Genomic DNA, 24,080 nt, shown 5'->3' on the forward strand with positions numbered 1-24,080 from the left:
GCACCTGCCAACAACATCCCCCTCTGCAGCCCTGGCCTCTCCCCCAGCTCACACAGGTGCCCCATCCTTGCAGGCACAGACACGGCAGCACTGGCTCAGGAGCCCCTGTTTGCACTGCACAGAGTAGGCGTCAGCACCCCCATGGTGCTGCTGTGGGGAGATGGAGCTGAGTGAGCACAAATGCCATCAGCCCCTGGGCCAGCAAGGGCTGGGGGACACAAGGGAAACCACTCAGGTTTGTCGTGGCCTCTGCAGTCAGCCAGAAAGTTTGTTCCCATCCCTGGATCTGGCACAGTCACTTCTGTATCCTGTGGTGCCTCCAGCCCTGAACCCCCTCATCTACAGGCTGAGGAACCAGGAGCTCAAGGCTGCCATGTGCAGACTGGGCATTGGATCTCTCTGGGCTGCTCATTCCAATTCCCAATCATCCTTTTTTGTGAAGAATATTTCCTCATGTCCAGCCTAAACCTTCCCTGGTGCTGCTTTATGGCTGGGTCCCCTTGTCTTGTCACTGTTCCCTGGGCATAGAGCCTGACCCCACCTGGCTGCACCCTCTTGTCAGGGAGTTGTAGAGCGTGATGAGGTCTCCTCTGAGCACCCTCTTCTCCAGTATAAACATCCCCAGCTTCCTCATCTTCTCCTCACAGGACTTGTGTTCCAGATCCCTCACCAGCCTTGTTGCCCTTCTCTGGACACGCTCCAGCCCCTCCGTGTCCTTCCTAAAGTGGGGGCCCAGAACTGGACACAGCACCCAAGGTGTTGCCCAACCAGCACCGAGCACAGGGGAATAATCACTGCCCTGGTCCTGCTGGTCACACCATTCCTTATCCAGGCCAGGTGCCATTGGCCTTCCTGTTCACGTAGGCACACTGCTGCCTCATGTCCAGCCTGCTGTCCATCAGTGCTCCCAGGTCTTTTCTGCCTGGCTGCTGTCCAGCCACTCTGTCCCCAGCCTGTAGCACTGCAGGGGTTGTTGTGGCCAAAGTGCAGGACCCAGCATTTGTTATAACCTTGTTGGATTTGGGCCCTGGATCCAGCCTGTCCAGGTCCCTCTGCAGTGTCCTCCTACCCTGCAGCAGATGAAATCTCCCAGCCACCTTGGTGTGTCCATGGTTCCATGAGGCTGTAGTGTGTCACAATGATCCCCATGATTCCATGAGGCCTCCCAGTGTCACAATGTCCATTTGGTTCCATGGTACATCTTGGTGTCACAAAGTCCTTTGGATCCTTGGGCCCCACACTGTCACAATAGTCCCTTGGTTCCCCAAGGCCCTGCAGAGTCACAGTGAATCCTTGGTTCCATGAGGCCTCTGAGTGCCACCATGAATTCCTTGGTGCTGCAGTGTCATATTGGAGCCCTGGTTCCACAAGATGCTGCAGTGTCACGAGGGACACTTGGTTCCATGGGCACCACAGTGTCACAATTGTTTCCTTAGTTCCAAGAGTCCTTGCAGTGGAACAATGGCCCCTTGATTCCATTGGGCCCCAGGCTCTCACAAGGCTCTCCTTGGTTCTGAAGTGCCACAATGGCCCCTTGGTTCCACAAGGCCCTGCAGTGTCACAGTGGCCTCTGTGGTTCTATGAGGACCCAGAATGTCACCATGGACTCCTTGCTTCCACGTGTCCCCACAGTGTCACAGTGGCCCCTTGGCTCTGTGGTGCTATGTCGTGCAGTGTCACTCTGGTCCTCTCAGTTCCACGAGGCCCTGCAGTGTCACAATGGCCCCTTGCTTCCCCAGGGCCCTGCAGTGTCACAATCATCACAGAATCACCCAGGCTGGAAAAGACCTTTGAGAGCATCAAGGCCAACCTGTGACCCAACACCACCTTGTCACCCAGACCATGGCACTCAGTGCCACATCCACTCTTTCCTGAAACATTTCCAGGGATGGTGACTCACCCACCTCCCTGGGCAGACCATTCCAATGCCCAATCACCCTTTCTGTGGAGAATATTTCCTAATGTCCAGCGTAAACATCTCCTTGTGCAGCTTAAGTCTTTCCCTCTTGTCCTGTCCCTGTTCCCTGGCAGAAGAGCCCAATCCCCTGGCTGCACCCTCCTGTCAGGGAGTTGTAGAGAGTGATGAGGTCTCCCCTGAGACTCCTCCAGGATAAACAACCTCAGATCCCTCAGCCGCTCCTCACAGAACTTGTGTTCCAGACCCCTCACCAGCCTTGTTGCCCTTCTCTGGACAGGCTCCAGCCCCTCCATGTCCTTCCTAAATTGAGTGACCAGAACTGGACACAGCACTCGAGGTGGTGCCCAACCAGTGCCAGGCACAGGGGAAGAATCACTGCCCTGGTCCTGCTGGCCACACCATTCCTGATCCATAGGAGTCCCAGGGCTTGGATGAGGGAAATGCTGGGGAGGAGGTGGGAACAAGTATGATTATTTGTCAGCCATGAAGGGTCTTGATTTTCATATCTATTCAGACTGCATTAGAGGGTGCTGGGGGTCAATATCAATTGGACATTGCTGATATCTATCTATAAACAGAAAAAGAAAAACTAACAGAACAAAACTGTTCTCTCTGCATTGTTTTCAATAAAGTATATTCAGAACAGACTTCCAAAATACTTCTAATTAACTGCAGAAGAATCGGAAACTTAAATTACTCCCAGGGGCTTTTCTTGCTTGTGTGTTTTGGACAAATGTTTATTAGCCTTTGTCACTAAACTCCTGAACTGAAAAACTCAAGAAAAAAGAGGCCTCTGGAGTAGTAAAATTCATCAGCATCCTCCAAGTGTCTGAGGATCCATCCTCATCAGAACAGGAATGAATGAACAGAAATAGAAACAGCTGACCCACTTATCCCTGATTGACCACACCTGCTGACCACACCACTGACCTTAGGCACTGATCACATGCCACTTACCACCCAAATGGCCATACCTCCAGTGACCACAGCACTGACAATAAGCACTAAGCACACCCACGGAACACACCCATGTGGGGGTCCAGGGAGTCCCTCTGAACCCTCTGTGGGTGAGAGATCCCCCCTGTCAGACCCCTGAAAGACCCCCGAATAAAGCCAGGGGGGTCAGAGAGCTGGGTCCTGCACCATGGGAACATCTGCCTTCTCTCAGAGAAGAAATGCAACTGTTAAGTGAATCTAGAGTGTGAATTAGATAGTTAGCATGTAGAAAAGGTAGTTTTTAGAATTGTTTATATTAGCAGCCACGAGGCCAAGATGGAGAATTTGGGGTGTGGTGTCTTCTTTCTTCTTCTTCTTCTTGTTCTCCATGTTGGTGAGGGATGCTGGGAATCACAGATTGGTTGGGGACAAAACTAGACATAGTAATAAGATATTATAGTATTGGAAAGATAGTCTAAACATAAAATACGTAGTTTAAGGTATAAAAGATAAGTCCTGCCTTTCGTGGGCAGACTTTCGTCCTGGACGCGGTGCTGATCAGACTGCTGCTCGCGAGCGTGAACACTGTATCGATAAGAAATAAAAAACAAACCTTGAGACCGGACGATTGTCTCCTGCAGCCTTTCTTCGGCAGCTTCAAGAATACCTTAAGCCTTGAACCACCATCCTATGTCCATCTGAGTGGTCTTGGGCACAAAAGACCCTCAGACAGTGACACACCCATATCCAATCTGCCAGTGCCAACACCTCACTGACCACACCCACTGACCACACCCACTGACCACACACCACTGATGATGCCCAGTAACTGCACCAAATGGCCATTCCCCCTCTGACCACAACCAGTGACCACACCCCCATTAAAACCCTACTGACCATATTTACTGACCATACCCACTGATCACACCCAATGATCACCCAACTGACCACCCCCATCCAACTACCTAAATGACCACATTCACTCACCACACCCACTGACCACACTCAGACCACCTCCTCTGAATACATCGACTGCACCCACTGACCATCCCCATCGACCACAATTACAGACCATACCCAAAGACCACACCCAATGACCATACCCCAATGTCCACACAAACTGACAACCTCAAATGGCCACACCCACTGACCAGGCCCCACTGACCAGACCCTACTGACCACACCTATTGCCCACACCCACTGATCAAAATCCACTGAACACCCATTTGAACAGACTGGCCACACAACTGACCACACCCCACTGACTACACACACTGACCAACTGTAAGAGACGGTCCAAATATTCCCTCATCCGCCTCACGTCCGTCACAAGAACAGAGACTAAGACCCCGGGGACCCCACTCGTTTTGGATAGGAGCTCTGGCCTGGCCGAGGTGGATGTTTGCCAAGTGACTGTTTTCAGGTGTGCTTGCCACGGTGTGCTGCATTCTAGCAGGTACTGGCCAGGAGCACTGTGTTCTACACCTGCTTCTTAGAGCAACTGGTTCTCCTCACAATAGTCCATAAATCTTCCCATCTCTTGGCCAGAGGCCACTCGCGTTGGAAAAGAACTATAAAAAAGGGACTTTTTGAAGAGACTTTAGAAATCTTCCCACAGAAGTAAGACGTCTACTGGCTGGACCACAAGGATGTTGTCCCATCTGTTGGTAGCTATTCCCCACCCCTCTCCTTCTCTCTCTCTCTCTCTTTACTTTGTTTTCCTTTATCTCTCCGCTCTATTGCATAACTGTGTTGTTGGCACTCAATAAAGGTGCATTGCTGTTTGCTGTGAATAAACTTTAGTTCCCTTGCTGTGTGTCTTTTGCACCCTGAGGTCAAATGAACCATCACCACTCTCGCTTGTGTGAGCGGATCGTGACAGGCCCGTTGGCTCCAGTGGGTCCCAAAGTGTCACAATAGTCTCCATTGTTTCACGAGGCCTGACAATGTCACTGTGCTCCCCTTGGTTCCACAGGGCCCCACAGTGGACTCTTGGTTCCATGAGGTTCCTCAGTCACAATGCTCTCCTGGGATCTGCAGTGTCACAATGGCCCCTTGGCTCCGTGTGTCACAACAGCTCATGGCTCCATGAGGCCACACAGTTTAACAACAGACCCTTGGTTCCACGAGCCTTGATTTGTAACAATGGACCCTTGGTTCCATGAGCTTCCCTAGTGTCACCATGGTCTCCTGGGATCTGCATTGTCACAATGGACAATTGGTTCCATGGGACCCTGTTGTGTCACAATAAACTCTCAGTGCCATGAGGCTCTTGAGTGTCACAATGGTCTCCCTGCTTCAACAAGGCCTTGGAGTGTCACAATGGCCCTTGGTTCCAATGAGCTTCCCTAGTGTCAACAATATTCCCCTTGTTTCTGCAGTGTCATAATGGACCCTCTGTTCCATAATGTTCCTACATGTCACAGGTCTCCTTGGTTCCATGTGGCCCTGCTGTGTCACCACAGCCCCTTGGTTCCATGAGTTTCTGTACTGTCAACAATGGTTCCTTTGTTCCAATGAGGCCCTGCTATGTCTCACTGGACCCTGGGCTCCATGAAGATCTTGAATATCACAATGGCCCCTTGCATCCATGAGGCCCTGATTTTTCAAAATAGACCCTTGGTTCTAGAGGTTTTGTAGTGTAATTATGGACTCCTTGGTTCTATGAGTTACCCTGCTTTTAGCAGTGGTTTCCTTGGCTCCAAAAGGACCCTGCTGTGTCTCTATGCACTCTTGGTTCCATGAGGATCTGGGGTATCACAAAGACTCCTTGGTTCCACAAGGTCCCACTGTGTCACAATGGTGTCCCTCTGTTCCAGGAGGCCCTACAGAGTCACCATGGACCCTTGGTTGTCAGAGGTCCCATAGCATCGTAGTGGTTGCCATGGTTACATGAGTTTCCTTAGTGTCACAATGGTCTCCATGGGTCCATTAGGCCCTGCTTTGACACAATGGTCCCCTTGGCTCCATTGAGCTCCTGATGTGCCACAAAGGACCCTTGGATCCATGAGGCCCTGCTGTGTCAGAATGGACCGATTTTTTCATTAAGTTCCTTGGTGTCAAAATGGTCTCCTTGGTTCTATGAGACCTCATGTGTCACACTGCACCTGTGGTTCCATGAGGTCCCATAGTGTCACCATGGTCTTCTCCAATTGGCAGGGTAACAATGGATCACTGGTTCCATGTGACATTGCTGGGTTCCATGATTCCCTTCAGTATCACAATAGAACCTTGTTACTGTGAGGCTCCAAACTCACAATTGTCTCCTTGCTTCCATGAGCCCCCCTGTGTCACAAGGGTGTCCTTGGTTCCATGAGGATACAAAAGCTCTGCATAAACATTGAGTGACACCTGCTTTCTACACCTGGGAAAAACTGTCAGCATTCAAAAGAGATGTTAAAGATGAGGATGGCACCAGCAGTCTTCATCTGCAACAGAGGCCCAAGGAAAGGACAGGGACAGAGAATTCAGCTGAAAGAGTCAGAGAATTCTGCTTACAGAGATCATGTCTGGTCCCACTGGCCCTTGTAGAAAGGTGACATCATTCCAGGCAGCCTGAATTGACCATGTGCTTCCTCACTGGGGTTTGTTGTTCAGGAAAGCTGCTCAGGCTTTGCCATTCTTTCTTCGCAAAGAAGAAATCTTCTCCTGGGCCTGTGTGCAGGCAGAGCCCTGAGGAGAGCAGGTGGGACATGGAGCAATGGGCTGGGACACCCAGCTGCAGAGCTCAGGGGACAAGGTTCTGATGCAGGGCACAGGGATGTCACTCCCAGGTGGCCAATGTCAGACATGGTGAGGTTGGGGATGAGGGACAAGTAGTCCAAACAGGGTCAGCCTGCAAGGGGTTCATTCTTCTGTGTGCACAGACCTTCTAAGGAGACATTCAGCATCATGATTACCTAGGGAATATTTCTATCCCCTCTTCTCTGAAAGGAAAAGCAAAAAATGACTCACTTTATTAAAGAAACAAACTAATGTGATGCACTTTCAAATCTGCTTCCTTAACAGAACTCCAAACTGACTCCAAGCAGCTACACAAGCCCTGGAGACTCGAAGACAATTGAAGAAAGATAAAGAGTTCCTGAGGGATTTCTGTATTTAAATCAGGCCCACAATGGTTTTGGGGCTGAGTCCTGGACCTGCAGGCACTGAGAGAAGGTTAAAGAAGCTGCTAAAGGAGTCAGGAGCAAAACTCCAAGTATTTGGAGCATCAGTGGCCCCACTGAGGGCAGGGACTGCCAAAGGCTCCCCAGGGACTGCTGAGACAGATCCTTGAGGCCAGGATTGCAGGAGCCAAAGGCTGTGAGCAGGGAACTACAATGCTGAGCCAGGCCTGGGCTGGTTGGAGGCAGCAGAAAGGCCAAGGGCTGAGCCCAGGCCTGGCCCAGCAGGGCCTGTCCCTCACGGGTGGCTCGGGGCTGTTCCTGGGGCACTGGGATGGGAGGGGCAGCAAGGACAAATGTCATCAACCTGTGTGACACTCCAGATGCTCATGGAACCAAGGGCCAGTGTGACACTATGAGGCCTCATGGAAACAAGAGACCATTGTGAGCCTGAGGGGCTGTAACACCCCAGAACACTGAAATGCTGTGGGTAAACAAAGGTTCCTTTAGTCGTGTTTGGTCCACAGGAGAAACCCCAGCCAGATATTCTCAAGAGGTCAAAATGACACAAAATTTTACTGGCAAAATATAAAAATCCAAGGAACTATGGAAAAGGATTTAATACAATATCCAATTCCGCATAAAACACTTATCATGACGGGAACTTAATTAACTTAGCACATTACACCTAGAAAGCTTTAAACACTTCCGTTGTTGAGATACCCAAAACTGTTCTATATCAAGAGCATTAGAAGGAGAGGAAAGAGAGACAGAAAGACAGAAGCTCTGTAGAAAGACACACACATGGCTACCAACTCCTAGGGTTCCAGCGTGGGTGAGACACAGACCCCAGCAGAAGGCAGGGTAAGGACCATGGGCTGAGTGCCTGCTCTGTGTTTTAAGCCCCTGGGCCTTTGTGGGCCTCCCCTCAGGTGGGACTTGTGATTGCTCAGGCAATCAGAGCCTGGGTCAGCAGCAGCCCACTGTGTGACTGATTGACAGCTCATCCTGAGGTGTCTGAGACATTGATCTCATCCAGCCTCTGACAGCGACCATGATGACACTGCAGAACCTCATGGAACCCTGGGTCAGTTGTGACAATGCAGGTTCAGGGACACCATGGAGACACTGTGGAACCTCATGGAACCAAAGAGACCATTGTGACACTCTGATAACTCATGGAATCAAGAGGACCATTGTGATACTCAAGATCCTTATGGAGCCAAGGGTCAGTGATGAAGCTGTGGGGCCTCTTGAACCAAGGAGCAGAGAACCATTGTCACAAGAACCATTGTGACACAGCGGGGCCACATGGAGCCCAGGGGCCATGGTGACACTGCCAGACCTTATGGAAGCAATAGGCCTTTGTGACACTACAGAAGCAAGGAGAATATTGTGGCAGTGTGGGGTCTCATGGAACCAAGGGAACAGGGAACAGGTCTGGCTGGCTAGGGGTCCTGGGGGCACCTGACAGGTCTGGCTGACTTTGCATCTTGAGGGCTGCTTCTCATCTGCAACTGAAACACTGGGGATCTGGGCTTTCTTTCCTATGGAAAAGAACTGTCCTTGTCCTCCTGGTGCCCATGGCCAATATGGGGAATCCACCCCCAGAATTCCCTATATCCATGGACAGCTCCCAGACAAAAGCTGCCATGACTGACAAGTCTGGCTGGCCTTGGCTTCCTGAGGGCTGGTTCTCATGTGCCTTTGGAAACACTGGGGCTCTGTGCTTTCCTTCCAAATGAAAAGAACTCTTTTTCCATTCCAGGCACCCACAAGCAAAATTGAGATTCTACCTCCAAAAATCCCTATGTCCAAGGATATCTCCCAAGTGAAAGGTGTCAGGAGAGATAGGTCAGACTGACTTGGCCCAAGGTTGGCCATCCCTCATCTTCTTCCAAAACACTTGGACTTCTCACTTTTCTTTCCTGTTGAAAAAACATCCATCTCGACCAGGCAACCATGGTCCAAAGTGGGATTCCACTGAACCATAGTTTCTATTACAGCTTAAAGAATTCTGTGTTTGAGGAAACAAGTTATGGGATATCGTAGAAAGTTTAGAAGCTAGAGGTTAGGAATGTAACCCATAAATGTATACATCTTAGTATAGGGATTAGAAGTTGATAAGGATTGTTTAACATTCAGAACCAGCCAAAATACACATATGGAAGCATTTAAGTGAAAACTGATATACATTAGAAAATACTCAGAGCCAGCCAGACATCATAAATTTTGACACTGAAACTAACATAGACCAGAATGAAGGGATTAACAGGTCAGGTAGTCATAGTAACAGGAGAGAGTTAAAAAGTTTTGAGCCAGGTAGACAGTCCTTACTTCCTTCCCTGAAACCCTCCAACTCATTTAAAAGGCCACCGACCCAATACCAAGGGAACACAGTGCGACCACAATGAGTATGCAACTAATTTTAATACCCAGCGGGGAATGGATAGTGACAGGTAATAAATATGTATAGGTGTCATGGAATATGCATGACTTTTGTGAATAAATAGAGGGGTAAAAGCCTTTGGGAGCAATCCCACATGTCCATCCAGTGCTGAAATAAACATCCTTTTGACTAAACTGGTTGAAAGGTATTTTGTCCTTGCCTTTTGTGAATCATTTTGGCGGCCGCAGCAGGACCTTCTCTTCCTGCAGGAACAGACGGGAGCGTGAGAGCTCCAGGTGCACCAGCCCGAGTCCCTCTTGGACAAGAGACCTCCAATCCCACCTGCTTCAGTGCTGGAGACAGACAAGTTTGCTGGCCGAGGACAAAATGGTATGTTTATGATTTTAAAATTACTCCAGGGTGAGAGGACTAATTGGTAAGACACAGAAGATATCCTACGCACATTGTGGGCTGAAAGGTATTGCTTGCAAGCAGAGAGGATTGTTTAGGTTACCTGTGAAGGGATTCTGCTGTGCCATAGAGGGCATCACTGGCATGTTCTGGGGGTGTGCTTGAGCGAATTCTGGTGTTTAAACATCCAGTGGAAGGATTTGTTGTTCTGTAGAGGGCACCGCTAGCAATTCTGGGGTTGAGTTTGCTCAAATCCTTGTTTATTGCTGCTATTTTGGCAAGCTGTTGTTGTGGTTGTGACCGGATGCGTGTGTCTGTGAAGAGTGCCACATGAGATTTTCTACAATTCATGGTATTTTTTTTGAGGCAACACTACCATCTTGTGTCACAAGGTGTAGTTGCACAAGTTAAAAGTCAGTTCATTTGAGATACAACACTACCATCTTGTGCTAAAAATTATAATTGCAGTGAATTGGGAACTTTTGTGTAAAACGGGCCATTTGTTTGTTCCTAATAAACTGTTAAAGGCCAGCAAAGCTCAGGCATGAGCTGCAAGTGCCCAACCATCCAGGGAAGGGCTCTCTAGACGGTTTGGGCTCCAACCAGGTGAATTTTTTAGCTGAAGGAGGAGACAGGGCTATTGTCGAATGGGGAGAAGGGAGGAGAGAGAGGGTCTTTTTTAGGGGATTGTATAAGATTCGAACAAGTAATTATTTGCTTTTTGTCCTGGTATGAAGGATAGTTATCTGCCAATAAAGGCGGAAGCATCTCTTTGAAATGGAGAATGTAAACTCCCCCCGCTCCAAATTATTATAAATTTGAAATTAAGGGGTTCTCAGGCAAATATATGGGAATTAGGAATAACAATTCTTTACTGGGGAAATAGAAACACAGTATTACAAAAAACAATCCCAACCCTGACAGAGTCAGAATACAACCTGACACCCCATCAGTCAGGGTGCTGGTAGCAGTCTGATCAAATGGTGGCTACAGTCCCCCTGCAGTGGCAGATGTGGTTCATGTGAAGCAGTGCTCCTGTAGAAGGGTGCAGCCTTCCTTTAAAAGTCCAGGGATGATGTAGAAAGGTCCGGTTTTCCTCTGGAATCCAGTGGAATGAAGGTATCTTGGTGTCCATAATCTCAGTTTTTATCTAGGTAGGAAAGGCTTAGCTCCTCCCTCTGGATTGGAGCATCTCCCAGTGGGATGATGTAATTTTTTTCAGTCATACAGTGGGACTTAATGGCTCAGCAGCAGATGATATCTTCCTGGAAGGAGGACGGGTAGTGGAAAAGATAAAGATAATTGCCCCATCTAGTCTTAAAAATGGCCCACTAGCAGATAATGTGTCCCATGGAGATATGGAATCACTACCCCACCTGGCTTTACCAGATCGTGATAGAATACACATTTCTGGTCACATCAACCCAACACATTATCCACCCCTTATTCTACACAATCTGTGTAACGAAAACCTTACACACAGTTCTCATTTAAGATTAGGTTTTCCCTTCGGTACACAATGGGTTTCCCCATCTTTTTTGCATTACTGACCAAGTGTAACCAGGTCCTGGAGCAAAGACAATCCCATGGGAAATATGGGTTTCTCATTGCCCGGGGTGGGACTAATCCAAACATTCTTTCTTAAAATATCTTCCATGTGTACTACAGGGACTTTATTTCCATCCACTATGTGCAAGGATTCAGGACCAGTTTGACTGATGGACCCTCAGGTGTTGACCATCCAGGTGGTCTTTGCTAAATTTCTTTCCTAATTCTTGAAGACTCCCCTACCAAGGGCCTTCAGGGTAGTCTTGAGTAGGCAGTTGCATGGTTCAACTTTCCTGGCAGCTGGTGCATGGTAAGGGATGTGATATATCCATTCACTGTGATGTTCTTCGGCTCAGGCATTGATAAGGCCATTCTTGAAACGAGTCCCATTGTCTGACTCAGTTCTTTCTGACTCAGTCAGACTTGCTTTTCCAGGCCCAGGATGGTGTTCCAAGCAGTGGTGTGAGGCACAGGGTAGGTCTCCAAACACCCGGTGGTGGCTTCCACCATGGTCAGCACGTAGCGCTTGCCTTGGCGGCTCTGAGGCAGTGTGATGTAGTCAATCTGCCAGGCCTCTCCGTACTTGTACTTGGACCACCGACCCCCATACCCGAGGGGCTTCTCCTGCTTGGCTTGCTTGATGGCAGCGCACGTGTCACAGTCGTGGATAACCTGAGAGATGCTGTCCATGGTTAGATCCACCCCTCAGTCTCATGCCCACTTATAGGTGGCATCTCTGCCCTGATGACCTGAGGCATTGTGGGCCCATCAAGCCAAGAACAATTCTCCCTTGTATTCCCAATCTAAGTCTATCTTTGACACTTCTACCTGTGCAGCCTGATTTACCTGCTCGTTATGTCGGTGTTCTTCATTAGCCTGACTCTTGGGAACATGGGCATCCACATGACAGACTTTCACAGATAGCTTTTCTACCGAAGTAGCAATGTCTTTCCACTCCTCAGCAGCCTAGATTGGTTTTCCTCTATGTTGCCAGTCTGCCCTTTTCCACCTTTCCAGCCAACCCCACAGAGCATTGGCTACCATCTATGAATCAGTGTAAAGGTAGAGCTTTGGCCATTTCTCTCTCTCAGCAATGTCCAAGGCCAGCTGAACAGCTTGGAGTTCAGCAAGTTGACTTGATCCACCTTCTCCTTCAGTAGCTTGTGCAACCTGTCGTGTGGGGCTCCATATGGGTGCGTTCCACTTTCGGTTCATCCCCACGATGCGGCAGGAACCGTCAGTGAAAAGGGCGTAGATTGTTTCATCTGCTGGCAGTTGGTTGTATGGTGGAGCTTCTTCGGCCTTGGTCACTTGTTCCTGCTCCTCTTCATCGGCGAGACCAAAATCTTCAACTTCTGGCCAGTTTGTAATTATCTCCAAAATCCCAGGGCGATTTGGGTTGCCAATACAGGCGCGCTGTGTGATGAGGGCAATCCACTTGCCCCATGTGGCATTGGTGGCATGGTGAGTAGAGGGAACCTTTCCTTTGAACATCCACCCCAGCACTGGCAGTCGGGGTGCCAGGAGAAGCTGTGCTTCCATGCCAATCACCTCTGAAGCAGCTTGAACTCCTTCATAGGTAGCCAGGATTTCCTTCTCTGTGGAAGTGTAACTGGCTTCAGACCTTTCGTAACTTCTGCTCCAGAATTCCAGGGGTCGGCCTCGGGTCTCACCAGGCACCTTCTGCCAAAGGCTCCAGGACAGACCATGGTTCCTGGCTGCAGAGTAAAGCACATTCTTTACCTCTGCTCCCATCCTGACTGGGCCAAGGGCTACTGCATGAGCGATCTCCTGTTTGATCTGGGCGAAGTCTTGCTGCTGTTCAGGGCCCCAGTGGAAATCGTTCTTCTTGCGGGTGACCAGGTAGAGAGGGCTCACAATCTGGCTGTACTCAGGGATGTGCATTCTCCAAAAGCCTATGGCACCTAGGAAAGCTTGTGTTTCCTTCTTGCTTGTTGGTGGAGACACTGCAGTGATCTTATTGATGACCTCAGTGGGGACCTGGCACCGTCCATCTTGCCACTTCACTCCCTGGAACTGGATCTCTCGGGCAGGTCCTTTGACTTTGCTCTTTTTAATGGCTCCCAGCAAAATCTGGATGATCTTCTCTCCCTTCTCAAATACCTCCACTGCCGTGTTCCCCCACACAATGATGTCATCAATGTACTGCAAATGTTCTGGAGCCTCACCCTTTTCCAGTGCAGCCTGGATCAGTCCATGACAGATGGTGGGACTGTGCTTCCACCCCTGGGGCAGTCGGTCCCAGGTGTACTGCACGCCCCTCCAGGTGAAAGCTAACTGAGGCCTGCACTCTGCTGCCAAAGGAATGGAGGAAAATGCATTGGCAATGTCAATGGTGGCATACCACCTTGCTGCCTTGGACTCCAGCTCGTACTGCAGCTCCAGCATGTCCGGCACGGCAGCGCTCAGCGGTGGAGTCACTTCATTCAAGGCACGATAGTCCACAGTCAATCTCCATTCTCCATCAGATTTGCTCACAGGCCAGATGGAACTGTTGAAGGGTGAATGGGTTTTGCTGACCACCCCTTGGCTCTCCAGCTCACAGATCATCTTGTGGGTAGGTATCACAGCATCTCTATTCGTGCCCGTACTGCCGGCGGTGCACTGTCATGATGGCAATTGGCACCTGTTGCTCTGTCACTTTCAGGAGTCCTGCTGCAGATGGATTTTTTGATAGTCCAGGCAAGGTGTTCAACTGCTTAATGCTCTCTGTCACTACAGCAGCTATTCCAAAAGCCCACCAGAACCCCTTTGGGTCTTTGTAGTAGCCGTTCCTGAGGAAGTCTATGCCTAGAATGCGCAGTGCCCCTGGGCCAGTTACAACTGGATGTTTCTGCCATCCCTTCCCTGTCAGGCTAATCTCAGCTTCCAGCAAAGTGCATTCCTGTGATCCCCCTGTCACCCCAACAAGGAAACAGGTTCTTTCCCCACATATTCTGATGATATCAGGGTGCACTGTGAACCAGTATCAACTAGTACTCTATGTTCCTGTGGCTTTGATGTGCCAGGCCATTGCACCCACACTGTCCAATACTCTCTGTCATCCATGCCTCTCCCTGGCTAGAAGCAGGGTCCCTCTAGCCCTGGTTATTATTCTTTTCCTGGGCATACCTAGTGGATATTCCTTCCAGGGGATCAGACAGATCATCCTCCCTTCTGTGATACCCTGCACCTTTACCATGGGAGGTTGAGGCCACCTTCACTTTAGTGTGGCTCCCTCGGTTAGCATTTCCCTCCCTGAGCTGACGCACCCGTGCTGCCAGGACAGAAGCGAGTTTCCCATACCATTTTTCCATGTCTTCCCCATGGTCTCGCAGGAAAAACCACAGGTCAGCTCATGGGCTGTACCCTCTCTCTCTAGCTGAGGGGCGTTGTGTTCTAACTTTGGGGCCTGTGACTCGTACTGGCGCCAAATTGATCTTCCTTATCTCCTCCCTCATCTCCCTCATCTCACCTCTCAACTATCTCATTTCCTTCACCTGCTCTTGGACCTCTTGCAGCTCCTTGATCATAGCAAAGATATTGGCCTGCATTGGGCCATTCATCATACTTTCAAAATTTCTGAGCTTGCTGGCAACAGAACCCACGGTGGTTATCAGCATTAATTATTGCAATGAAGGTGGTATATTGAGATGGCTTCAGGGTTGCCAAATTCCACAGCATCTGCCCTGTGCACCTGACCCTGTCAGGGTCATTGTCATGCTGTCCATCCCTCCCAAAGAGTACCTCTAATACTGCCACTTCTCTCAGCTGCTGGATCCCTTCCTCAAGAGTCTTCCAGCGCATTCTACGGTGGTGCTCCTGCATTCTCTCTTTGTGGACAAACTTCTCTCTCACACTCATTAAAAACCGTTCCCAGAGGGAAAGGAGGCCTTGCTCCCTTACGAATATCTGGTCCACACCTGAGTCCTGGGCCAAGGATCCCAAATTCCTGCCTCAGTTCCATCCAGTTGCACACCTGTTCCCGTAAGGTCCCAGACCCGGAGTAACCAAGTTGTAAAAGGCTCACGGCCCCGCCGTGCAATGTCTTTACGCAGGTTACGGAGACTGTCGTATGAGAGGGACTCTGTGATGATCTCAACCTCTGGCTCCCTTGCTGGTTGTGAGGGCCCTCCTGGCTGATCCCCATTATCTAGGTGCTTGGTTTTCATCTTAGTCTTCTTAGTTTCCATAGGAACAATGGCTGCTGGCTATGATTGCCATTGTGATTCAGCTGGAACCTGCATGGTTGTAATGTTTGTGGGTTCCACTGCAGCACCATCAGACTCTCCCTCTTTAAGACAGGGGGAGGGTTTCTCACTAGCTGGGAAAATGTACTCCTTCAGCATCTGCCCATCTCCATCACTAGTAACCCCCACCCAATGTGGGTGGTTCCTTTCTGAGGTGGGCTGTGGGGCAGGGCCAGGCTCTGGGGCAGCATCCCTATTTCCTGTGATAGGTATCAGGGTTGTTATCCAAGCCAATCTCCCCATATCTCTGAATGTTAAATAGAACAGGTTTAAAAGGCATATGAGCAACACCAGCAACTGTATGATATCATTAGCATTTAGAGAGGATTTGAACCCTTGGAAAATTGTTGAAGTGGGCTTAAAAAACTGGGTGAAGGATTGGGAGAAAATTTCCTCTGCCATCATCTCCTCACAGTAAGCACCATTATTGAAGTAATCCCAAAACCCAAAAAAAAAAAAAAAAAGAAAAAAAGAAAAAAAAAAAAGGGATAGCTTTCAATCCATGTGACTGCCTTCCAGAGGAAGTTAAAAATCCATTAATTCCTCACCTTATCAACCCACAAAATGAACTGGATAACAGCTACACTAGCTTTAGTTATAGGAGCTATATTTAGATTAGGGCCTGCAAATGGGAGATAACAGCTGTGACCACATGGGCCCAGAACCAGGGCAAGCTGGACAACAGGATGCCACCTAACACAAAAAAATCAGGTCGCTCAAGAATTCTTATTCCTTTTCCACCCTTTCCTCTCTATGACTTCAGGCCCCACCATTGGTGCCAAAAACTGTCCTGGTTTGAAAAAGACAGGTGTGTGCAAGGGAAGAGCAAAGTCTTACCTTAAAACAGGGCCAATAAACCCCTCTGTCTGAATTAGTAAAACTTTGAAATTAAGAGGCTCTCAGGCAAAGATATGGAGATAGGAATAACAGTTCTTTACTAGTATATCTAACAAGATAAACAAAACAACAACAGCTATGAAATTAAGAACAAACAGAACAGTAACCCAGTTCCAGTCCTTCTCAGCCACAGGCACCCTTCCCTGTGCTGCAGTTACCGGTGGTGGACAGGGGCAGGTCCCGCGCAGCTGCAGGGGCGCTGGGGGTGATGGCAGCGGTGTCCCAGGTGGGAAAGGGATGGAGGAGAGACTTTGCCCACAGCGTCGGTCCCAGTGCTCCAACAGGATGCTTGGAGATAACAAGCTGAAGAGAGAAGATGTCCAAGCAGGGCAGCAGTGCAACAACAGAAGAGGCAGTTCCTGGTGTTGGGATGGCAGAGGTTGGGGTGGCAGCAGCAGCCTTCCTGCTCTGCCTCCAAGAGCGAGCAAGTGAGCAACTGCCCCCCACTCTCCTTTACCTGCCTCTGATCACACGGTGTTCCTGCTCCTTCCTCCCCCACCCTGCAAGAGAAACCCTGAAAAAAGAAACAGGAAGTATCCTCCTCCTCCTCCTGTCACTAGCCATCAGTGCATCAGAAAAATTCTACAGACAGTGAGGAAAGGAAAAAAACCAATCCCCAACAAAGTGTTGGCAAGTTCTCAAAGTTCAGTCAGACAAAACAATCCTTTTCCAGCCCCAGGACCAAGGACACCACTGCAGCTTCAGGCCCAAAATGTAGAATTTATACAAAAAGTGCAAACAGCACTGAACTGGGGAGAGCAATCTGGGAAGATGGGACTGCATAACGTGGAGCTGGAATTGGACAATTAACCCAAATATGTGAATGGATCAAAATTTATAAAAGTGTAAAAACTCATGACACTGAGCCCAGCTTGGGTGTAGCTTCGGCTGGGCTGTTGTAGTGCCCAAGGTGAATTCTTGGAAGGCCTTTTAGTAAATCCCTGTTTTATTCCTTTAACTCTATCTAGAATCTGTTCAGGTCCGCCTCCTTAGGCATCAGAATTAAGGGGTGCTTTAACAGTTAAATGAATTTATTTGGACTAGGAAGATCGGAATCCAGGCTGAGAACTCCTGGGATGAGACCTTGGGAAGGACGGACGGAAATCCCGGTGGGTGAAGCTGCTGACAGAGGGGGAGGTGGGACCCCCAGGAGGAGCCCCCAGCACGGAGGGACCGGGACCCTGTGCCGGCAGCCGCGGCTGCCATGGCACTGCCAGTGCCGGCGCTGTCATGGAGTGTGGGAGGTGTGACAATGTCCCTGAGCCGACTGTCACAATGTGATGGAACTGGCGGCTGGGATGTGTCTGAGCCCATTGTGACAGCGTGCCCGAAGACACTGTCGTGACATATCGGGAGTGACTATTGCCAGGCAGCTCCCCCAGCAGCTCCCGGGACTCCGGGATGTCCTGGAGCAGATATGGGATAGAGGGCAGGGGGTGGGTGCAGAAGCTCCAGAAGCTGGGAAGGGCAAATCCAAGGGATGGCAGAGATGGAATTGCTGCAGCCAAGAGGAGCCCGAGGCTGCGAGAGGAACAGCCCTGCAGGGAGGAAGGAGGGGCACGAGGGGCTCCGGAGATTCCCTGGCAGCCCGTGGGGGTCCCTGGGGAGCAGAGACCCCTCTGCAGCCCTGCAGGAGCCCCCGGAAGAGCAGGGAGTGCCCAAAGGGCTGTGAGCCCGTGAGAAGCCCCTGCTGGAGCACTTGGGACAGAGCTGCAGCCCATGGGAAGGACTCAAGCTGGAGAGGTCCCTGGAGAAGGGTCTCCCATGGAAGGCAGGGACCCCACCTTGGCTGAGCAGTGGCAGAAACAACCTGTGCTGAACTGCCCGGGGCCCCATTTTCATCGCCTTTAGCTGATGGAGGGAAGAGGGAGAGCCTGGGAAGGAGTTTGTGCTGGGGAGGTGTTTAGAAGGGTTTACTTGACTTCTCCTTATCCTGCTCTGATCGTGCCAGCAATCAATTCACTGAGTATCTCTGATTCCGAGAATGTTTCTCCTGTGGCAGGATTTAATGAGCGATCTCTCCTGGTGCTTGTCTCAACCCAGGAATCCTTCATTCAATTTCCTCTCCCCATTCAGATGCAAAAACAGAGAGAGACCAGTGGGTGTGGGGGCATCCGGCCACTGCCAACCACGGCAAGGCAGGAAGGAGGAGGAGGGAAGTGAACAGGTTGTTGAGCAGATTGTTATCTCTGCAGCATTTCTGGGGCTCTCTCAGTCCCTTGGGGACAGGCACCAAATGATCACTTGCTGCATTTCCAGACTGGTTCCCTCACAGCTGCCCCTGCAGGGGGGGTTTCCAGCCAGACCTGCTCTGAAAACCATCAAAGGCCCACGCAGAGCACCTTCTCGGGCTCACACTGTGTTTTGTGCTTCTTGCAGGGCTGAGCAAACCACAGCCAGGCCTTTTTTGGCCACAGGAAGAATTCCCACCTTCGCAGCAGCTCAAAAGCTGCGAGAATCAAAGCCAAGGGGGTGGGGGGAGCCTCAGGTCCTGGCTGCCACCTGGGGCTGGCCAGAGCAGGGCTGGCCAATGCCCACCCCTGTGCACTGGGGCTGGGCCATGGCTGGGCCCCACACTGGGATGGCCACTGGCTTCAAGGAGCAGGAGTTTGGGAGCTCCTTCCTGCCTGGGGCTCCATTCCCCAGCTGCTCTTGCTGGCTCAGATCCTGCAGGGGACGAGTGAGAATGGAGAAGTCTGGAACCCCTAGATTCACCATCCTCCAGAACTGGAACCTCTTGGGAAGGATGTGTCTCCCTGAGACAGGATCCCCTCAGGCAGGACCCCCTGGATGTGCCCCCCAGGACAGAACCCACCCCGTGTGACTCTCAGCACCATTGGCCTCTTCCTTCTGCTGCTGGGGAGAGAAAGTCAAAGTGTTGGGGGGCACAGCTGGACACCCCAATTCCCCACAGTCTCATCAACCCTCCCTGCAGACCCCTCAGCACATTTTCTCCCTCCCTGGGGTCCACCAAACCCATTCCCTGCCCAGGTCTTCCTCAGGCATTCTGAGCCAGGAACTGGGGGTGAGGGAGCATGGCACAAAAGTGAAGAAAATAAGGAGAACGGAGAAATAAAGAGAGGAAAAAGTCAAAGGCAGGGAAAGGCACAGAAGCAGAGCAATGCAGGACCCCCACATGATGCCTGCCCAGGAAATGAGCACTCGAGCATTGAGCCCTGGGTCACCCCAAAATCTGAGGCACCCTGTGAAGGAGCTGTGACTCCCTGCCACACTCAGCCACTGCCCATCCCTTGGAACCCCCATTCCCCTGGGAAGCCAACAATGGAATCCTCATTCCTTATATACCATCACTCTGGGACCCCCATCCCTGGGATCCATCCCATGGTCCCAAATCCCTCGAGGGCATGTTGTTCTGGGACCATCATCCCTGAGTCTGAATCCACTCAATACTCGGGAGCCCCATTCCCATGGGACCCCATCCCTGGCACCCCAGTGCCCTGGACACCCATCCTTGGTGTCCACCCAAACCAAAACCCCTGCCTTACCTAAGCCTCCAAATTCTGGAAACATCCTGTCCCCAACATGTCCCACAATCATCCCCATGTCCCACAAGGTCCCCACCCTGCCCCCATCCTGTCCACACCCTGCCCCCACCAAGGGCCACTGACTAATGAGGACGAGACGCCACCTCGCTTCCTGCCCCTTCATCCGAAGAGCCACCAGCCAGGGGACAGGTGGCCACAGCAGTGAGTGACAGCCAGTGCCCATGGCCGGGGACACTGGGATGGCCGGGAAGGTGGCGCTGCTCCTGTGGGGTGAGTGCCCCAGGCACGGGCCTGACACCCTGGGGATGGGCCCTGGTGAGGCAGAGAGTGGTGGGGAGGGGGCACAGGGGGGCTGTGGGGTCCCCTGAGGTCCCCAAGGCCAACAGAGCCAGTGCATGGACCCCAGTGTGACCAGAGCTGTGGGATGGCTGTGGGGACAGGAACAATGGAACTGGGATGTGGGGATGGGAACAGGGGGACACAGATGTGGGGACAAGGACGTGGCAAAAGGAACCTTGGGGCTGGGGCAGCTGTGAGGACAGGGAGATAGGGATGAAGGGACAGGGACAAGGGCCACGTGTCCTATGCAGATGGGGCATGGGAACAGGTGCCATGAGAATGTGTCCAAGTTTAGGACAAAACTGGGGGAAAGCCTCCAAAGGAGCCCCCCAGAATAAACCCCCCTCACAATTCCTCCTCCCCACTGGGCTCGGAGAGAATTTACTCGGGGGGAAAAGTGGAAAAAACTTGTTTATTAACAAACACAAGAAAAAAACACTTCCCAGCAACAGGAAAGTACAATCCCAGATGACAAAAGAACTGTTTTCACCAAAGTGAGAGACGGTCGCTGCTGGGAAGGGCGAGAAGCTTCTTGGGCAGGCTCCGGAGGCAGTCTCTGATGCTCAGGTCCCGTCCGGAGCCGGTACAGATCTTGGAGCTGGAGGAGAGAAGGGGGAGGGGAAGGCAGCAGCCAGGGCAGAGCCGGGGCAGCAGCAGTGGGGCAGAAGCAATAGGGCAAAAGCAGCGGGGCAGAAGCAGCGGCCGGGGTAGCAGCAAGCAGCAGCAGCAGCAGCAGCCGGGCAGCAGGGCAAGCCAAGCAAGCACAGCCCCGGGGCACCACCCCCCCAGGGGGGGAGAAAGGGCACCGGCGGCAGCTCCATGCAGACAGCGAGGTGTGGGAGCGGGAGAGGAGCAGACAAAACACCAACCCAGGACAGAATGGGATGATGGGCACAGGGCCATGAAGATGTGGCTGTGGAGACAGGTTCTATAGGGCTGGTGGATGTGACCTGTGCATGCATGGGGTATCCACAGTGTCCTCATGTCCTGCCTCAGCCCAGGGTGACCGAGCTGTTCTTGTCCTCAAAACCTCTATGCTACAACAACGTCCCTGTATAAACAGTTTGGGGACAGACACCACACCAGGCCCCCCAGGTGCTGCTGTCTCCACTCAGCCACCCCCACCCAGCCCTGTCCCTTCTCCCTTCCAGCCCAGACCCTCAGCCTCACTGGTGAGTCCTCGGGGGATGCCATGTCCCCACCCTGCTGTCTTCAGCCCCGTGGTGGCCCTGGCAGGCTGGTGTCCCCTGTCACCCGCAGGTGCCCAGAGCACCCAGCTCCTGGTGGAGCCCCCCTGAACGCCGGCGGTGCTGTGGGACCGGGTGACACTGACCTGCCAGGGCTCGGGGACCGCCGGTGCCACCTCCTGGTACAAGAACTTGCAGCGCTGGGGGCAGGAGGGACATGACAGCTTCAGTGTCACCGAGAACGGCACCTACCAGTGTCAGAGACCTGCCAGTGGCATCAGCCCCCCCGTTGTGGTGTCAAAGGGTGAGGGGGGCTCTGAAATTCTCATGGTGCCTCCCTGATTGGTCTAGGTGGGCTCCACTCCATGGGTGGCCTCACACCCCTCTTGGGGCCAGAGCCTGTCCCCTGCACACAGAAACATCCCAGTGCATCCCAGCGCACCCCAATGTGGTGGGACCCCCGTGGGGACAGCTGTGCCACAGGGCTGCTCCTGGTGTACCTGGGGCCCTCCTGTGCAGTGGACACTGAACACAGATGTCCACGGTGCCATGGGCACCCACTTTGGACCTGTTTTGGGCTCCTCAGTGTGACGGGACCCTCCTGTCCCACAGGGCCGCTGGTGCTGCAGGCGCCAGCACGGGCACTGCTGGAGGGGGACACGGTGACACTGCGCTGCCGGGGCCGGCAGGACAACCCTGTCACCAAGGTGAGATTTTACAAGGACGAGCGGGATCTGGGGGAGTCCCTCGGGGGCACCGAGCTGTCCCTCTCCCCCCTGGAGCTGCACAACAGCGGCCGATACCGCTGCGGGGGCTTGGTGGCCTCAGGAATGTCACTGTCAGCACCGGTGACAGTGACAGTACACGGTGAGTACCTCCACGGCTGGAGCCCCCAATATCCTGACACCCCCAAAGCCCCTTCTCAGTGGACTCAGAGTCACAGTCCCTAGGCCCATCTCCTTCCCAGAGCTCAAGCCTGTCTTGGTGCTGGAGGGTCCCCCCGAGCTCACCGAGGGGTCCCCCCTCAATCTCAGCTGCCTCAGCACCCCCAGCCCCCTGCGGCCCCGAGCCCCCCTCCTGTACCGCTTCTACCGGGACGGGCAGTCGGTGGGGGGCCCGCAGGGGTCCTCGCAGCTCCTGGTGCCCGCCGTGGGGGTCTCCCACTCGGGGAATTACAGCTGCGAGGTGCGCTCCGAGGGGGGGGCCGTGCGGAAGAGCAGCGCCCGGCTCGGTGTCACGGTGCGCAGTGAGTGCGGGATGGGCACGGGGAGCCCCCACAGCCCTCCCAGGTCTCCCATCCCTGCTCAGCCCTCTGCGTGCCGCTCTGCTTTCTCAGCTCTCTACCCGGGTCCCCGCATTGTCTTCCACTTTGCCTGCATCTATTGCTGTGGTCCCTCCATTGTCCACAGGTCCCACCACCCTTTTCTGGGTCACCATAATCTTCCCTTCAACCCTTTCCATATGTCCCCTCTCCGGTCTCTGACCCACCTTTTTCCTCTCTGGGTTCCCCCCATGTATCTCTGATCCTCCCACTCCCTGCATCCTTCATTGCTCCCTGGTTTCTCCCACTCCTCCCATGTCCCCAGTCCCTCCTGTGTCCCCCGCAGGGGTCCCGCTCTCGGGGGTGTCCCTGTCGGTGCAGCCCCCTGAGGGACAGGTGACACTGGGGGACCGCCTGGTGCTGAGCTGCAAGGTGGCCGTGGGGACAGGTCCCCTGTCCTTCTCCTGGCACCGGGGGGACATGAACGCACCACTGGGCACTGGCCCCCGCCTGGAGCTGCAGCATGTTGGGTATAATGACAGCGGCCAGTACCAGTGCCGAGTCAGCGACGGGGACAATGTGATCGAGAGCCCCGCAGTGAACGTCACTGTCCTGGGTGAGCGGGACCCTTGGGCTGGGGGTGACCCTATCCACAGCATCCCAAATTCCACATATTCCCATTCCACCTCATCCCCCCACGCCATCCCCAGCCCAGCCCAGCTCACAGCCCCCACCACTGGGTGTCACAGACCAGGGCAATTGGGACCATCTGGCTCCAGGTATCCCCACCCAGGACATCCAAGCCATGCATCCCTAACCCAGCTGTCACATCCCCCACTGCACATCAGGTCACATTCACCCTACTGAGCGGGACCCTCCCAGGGCACTGTGACCCTTGGCACTGAAGTGATGCCCCCGTTGATGTGCCCTATGACACTCATCATATCCCACCCACGCCATTCCGTGCCCCCCACCAGCTGACGGCCATCCCTGCACATTGACACAGCATCCACCATCCCACACTCACATCACCCTCATCCATCACATGCCCTCATCCCACATCACACGATGACCGCCAGCACCATGGGGTCACTGTCCTGGGTGAAGGAGACCCTCTGTCACCAGATGCCACCATGCAGACTCCCTCATCCCCCCACAGGACTGGTGCCAGCCCCTCCCTCCTGGCTTCAGCCCTCTCTGTATCCCCACAGTGCCCATGACACCACAGGGACACTGGAACAGAGGTGAGGTCACATGTGGTCACTGGGATTGCAGGAGCCCTGGTGTGGCAGGTGACCCTGATGTGTCCCTTCTGTCCCCAGCAGTGGCCGCAGG

General features: G+C 52.6%; 1 pseudogene; it reads left to right on the forward strand.

Moving 5' to 3' along the window:
- LOC130262657 (Fc receptor-like A) overlaps positions 1-23,777 on the forward strand; it is a 28,769-nt pseudogene extending 4,992 nt beyond the window's left edge.
- Positions 23,778-24,080: the final 303 nt, after the last annotated feature.

Source organism: Oenanthe melanoleuca, chromosome 25 (genome assembly GCF_029582105.1).
Source record: "Oenanthe melanoleuca isolate GR-GAL-2019-014 chromosome 25, OMel1.0, whole genome shotgun sequence".
NCBI classification, from domain to species: domain Eukaryota; kingdom Metazoa; phylum Chordata; class Aves; order Passeriformes; family Muscicapidae; genus Oenanthe; species Oenanthe melanoleuca.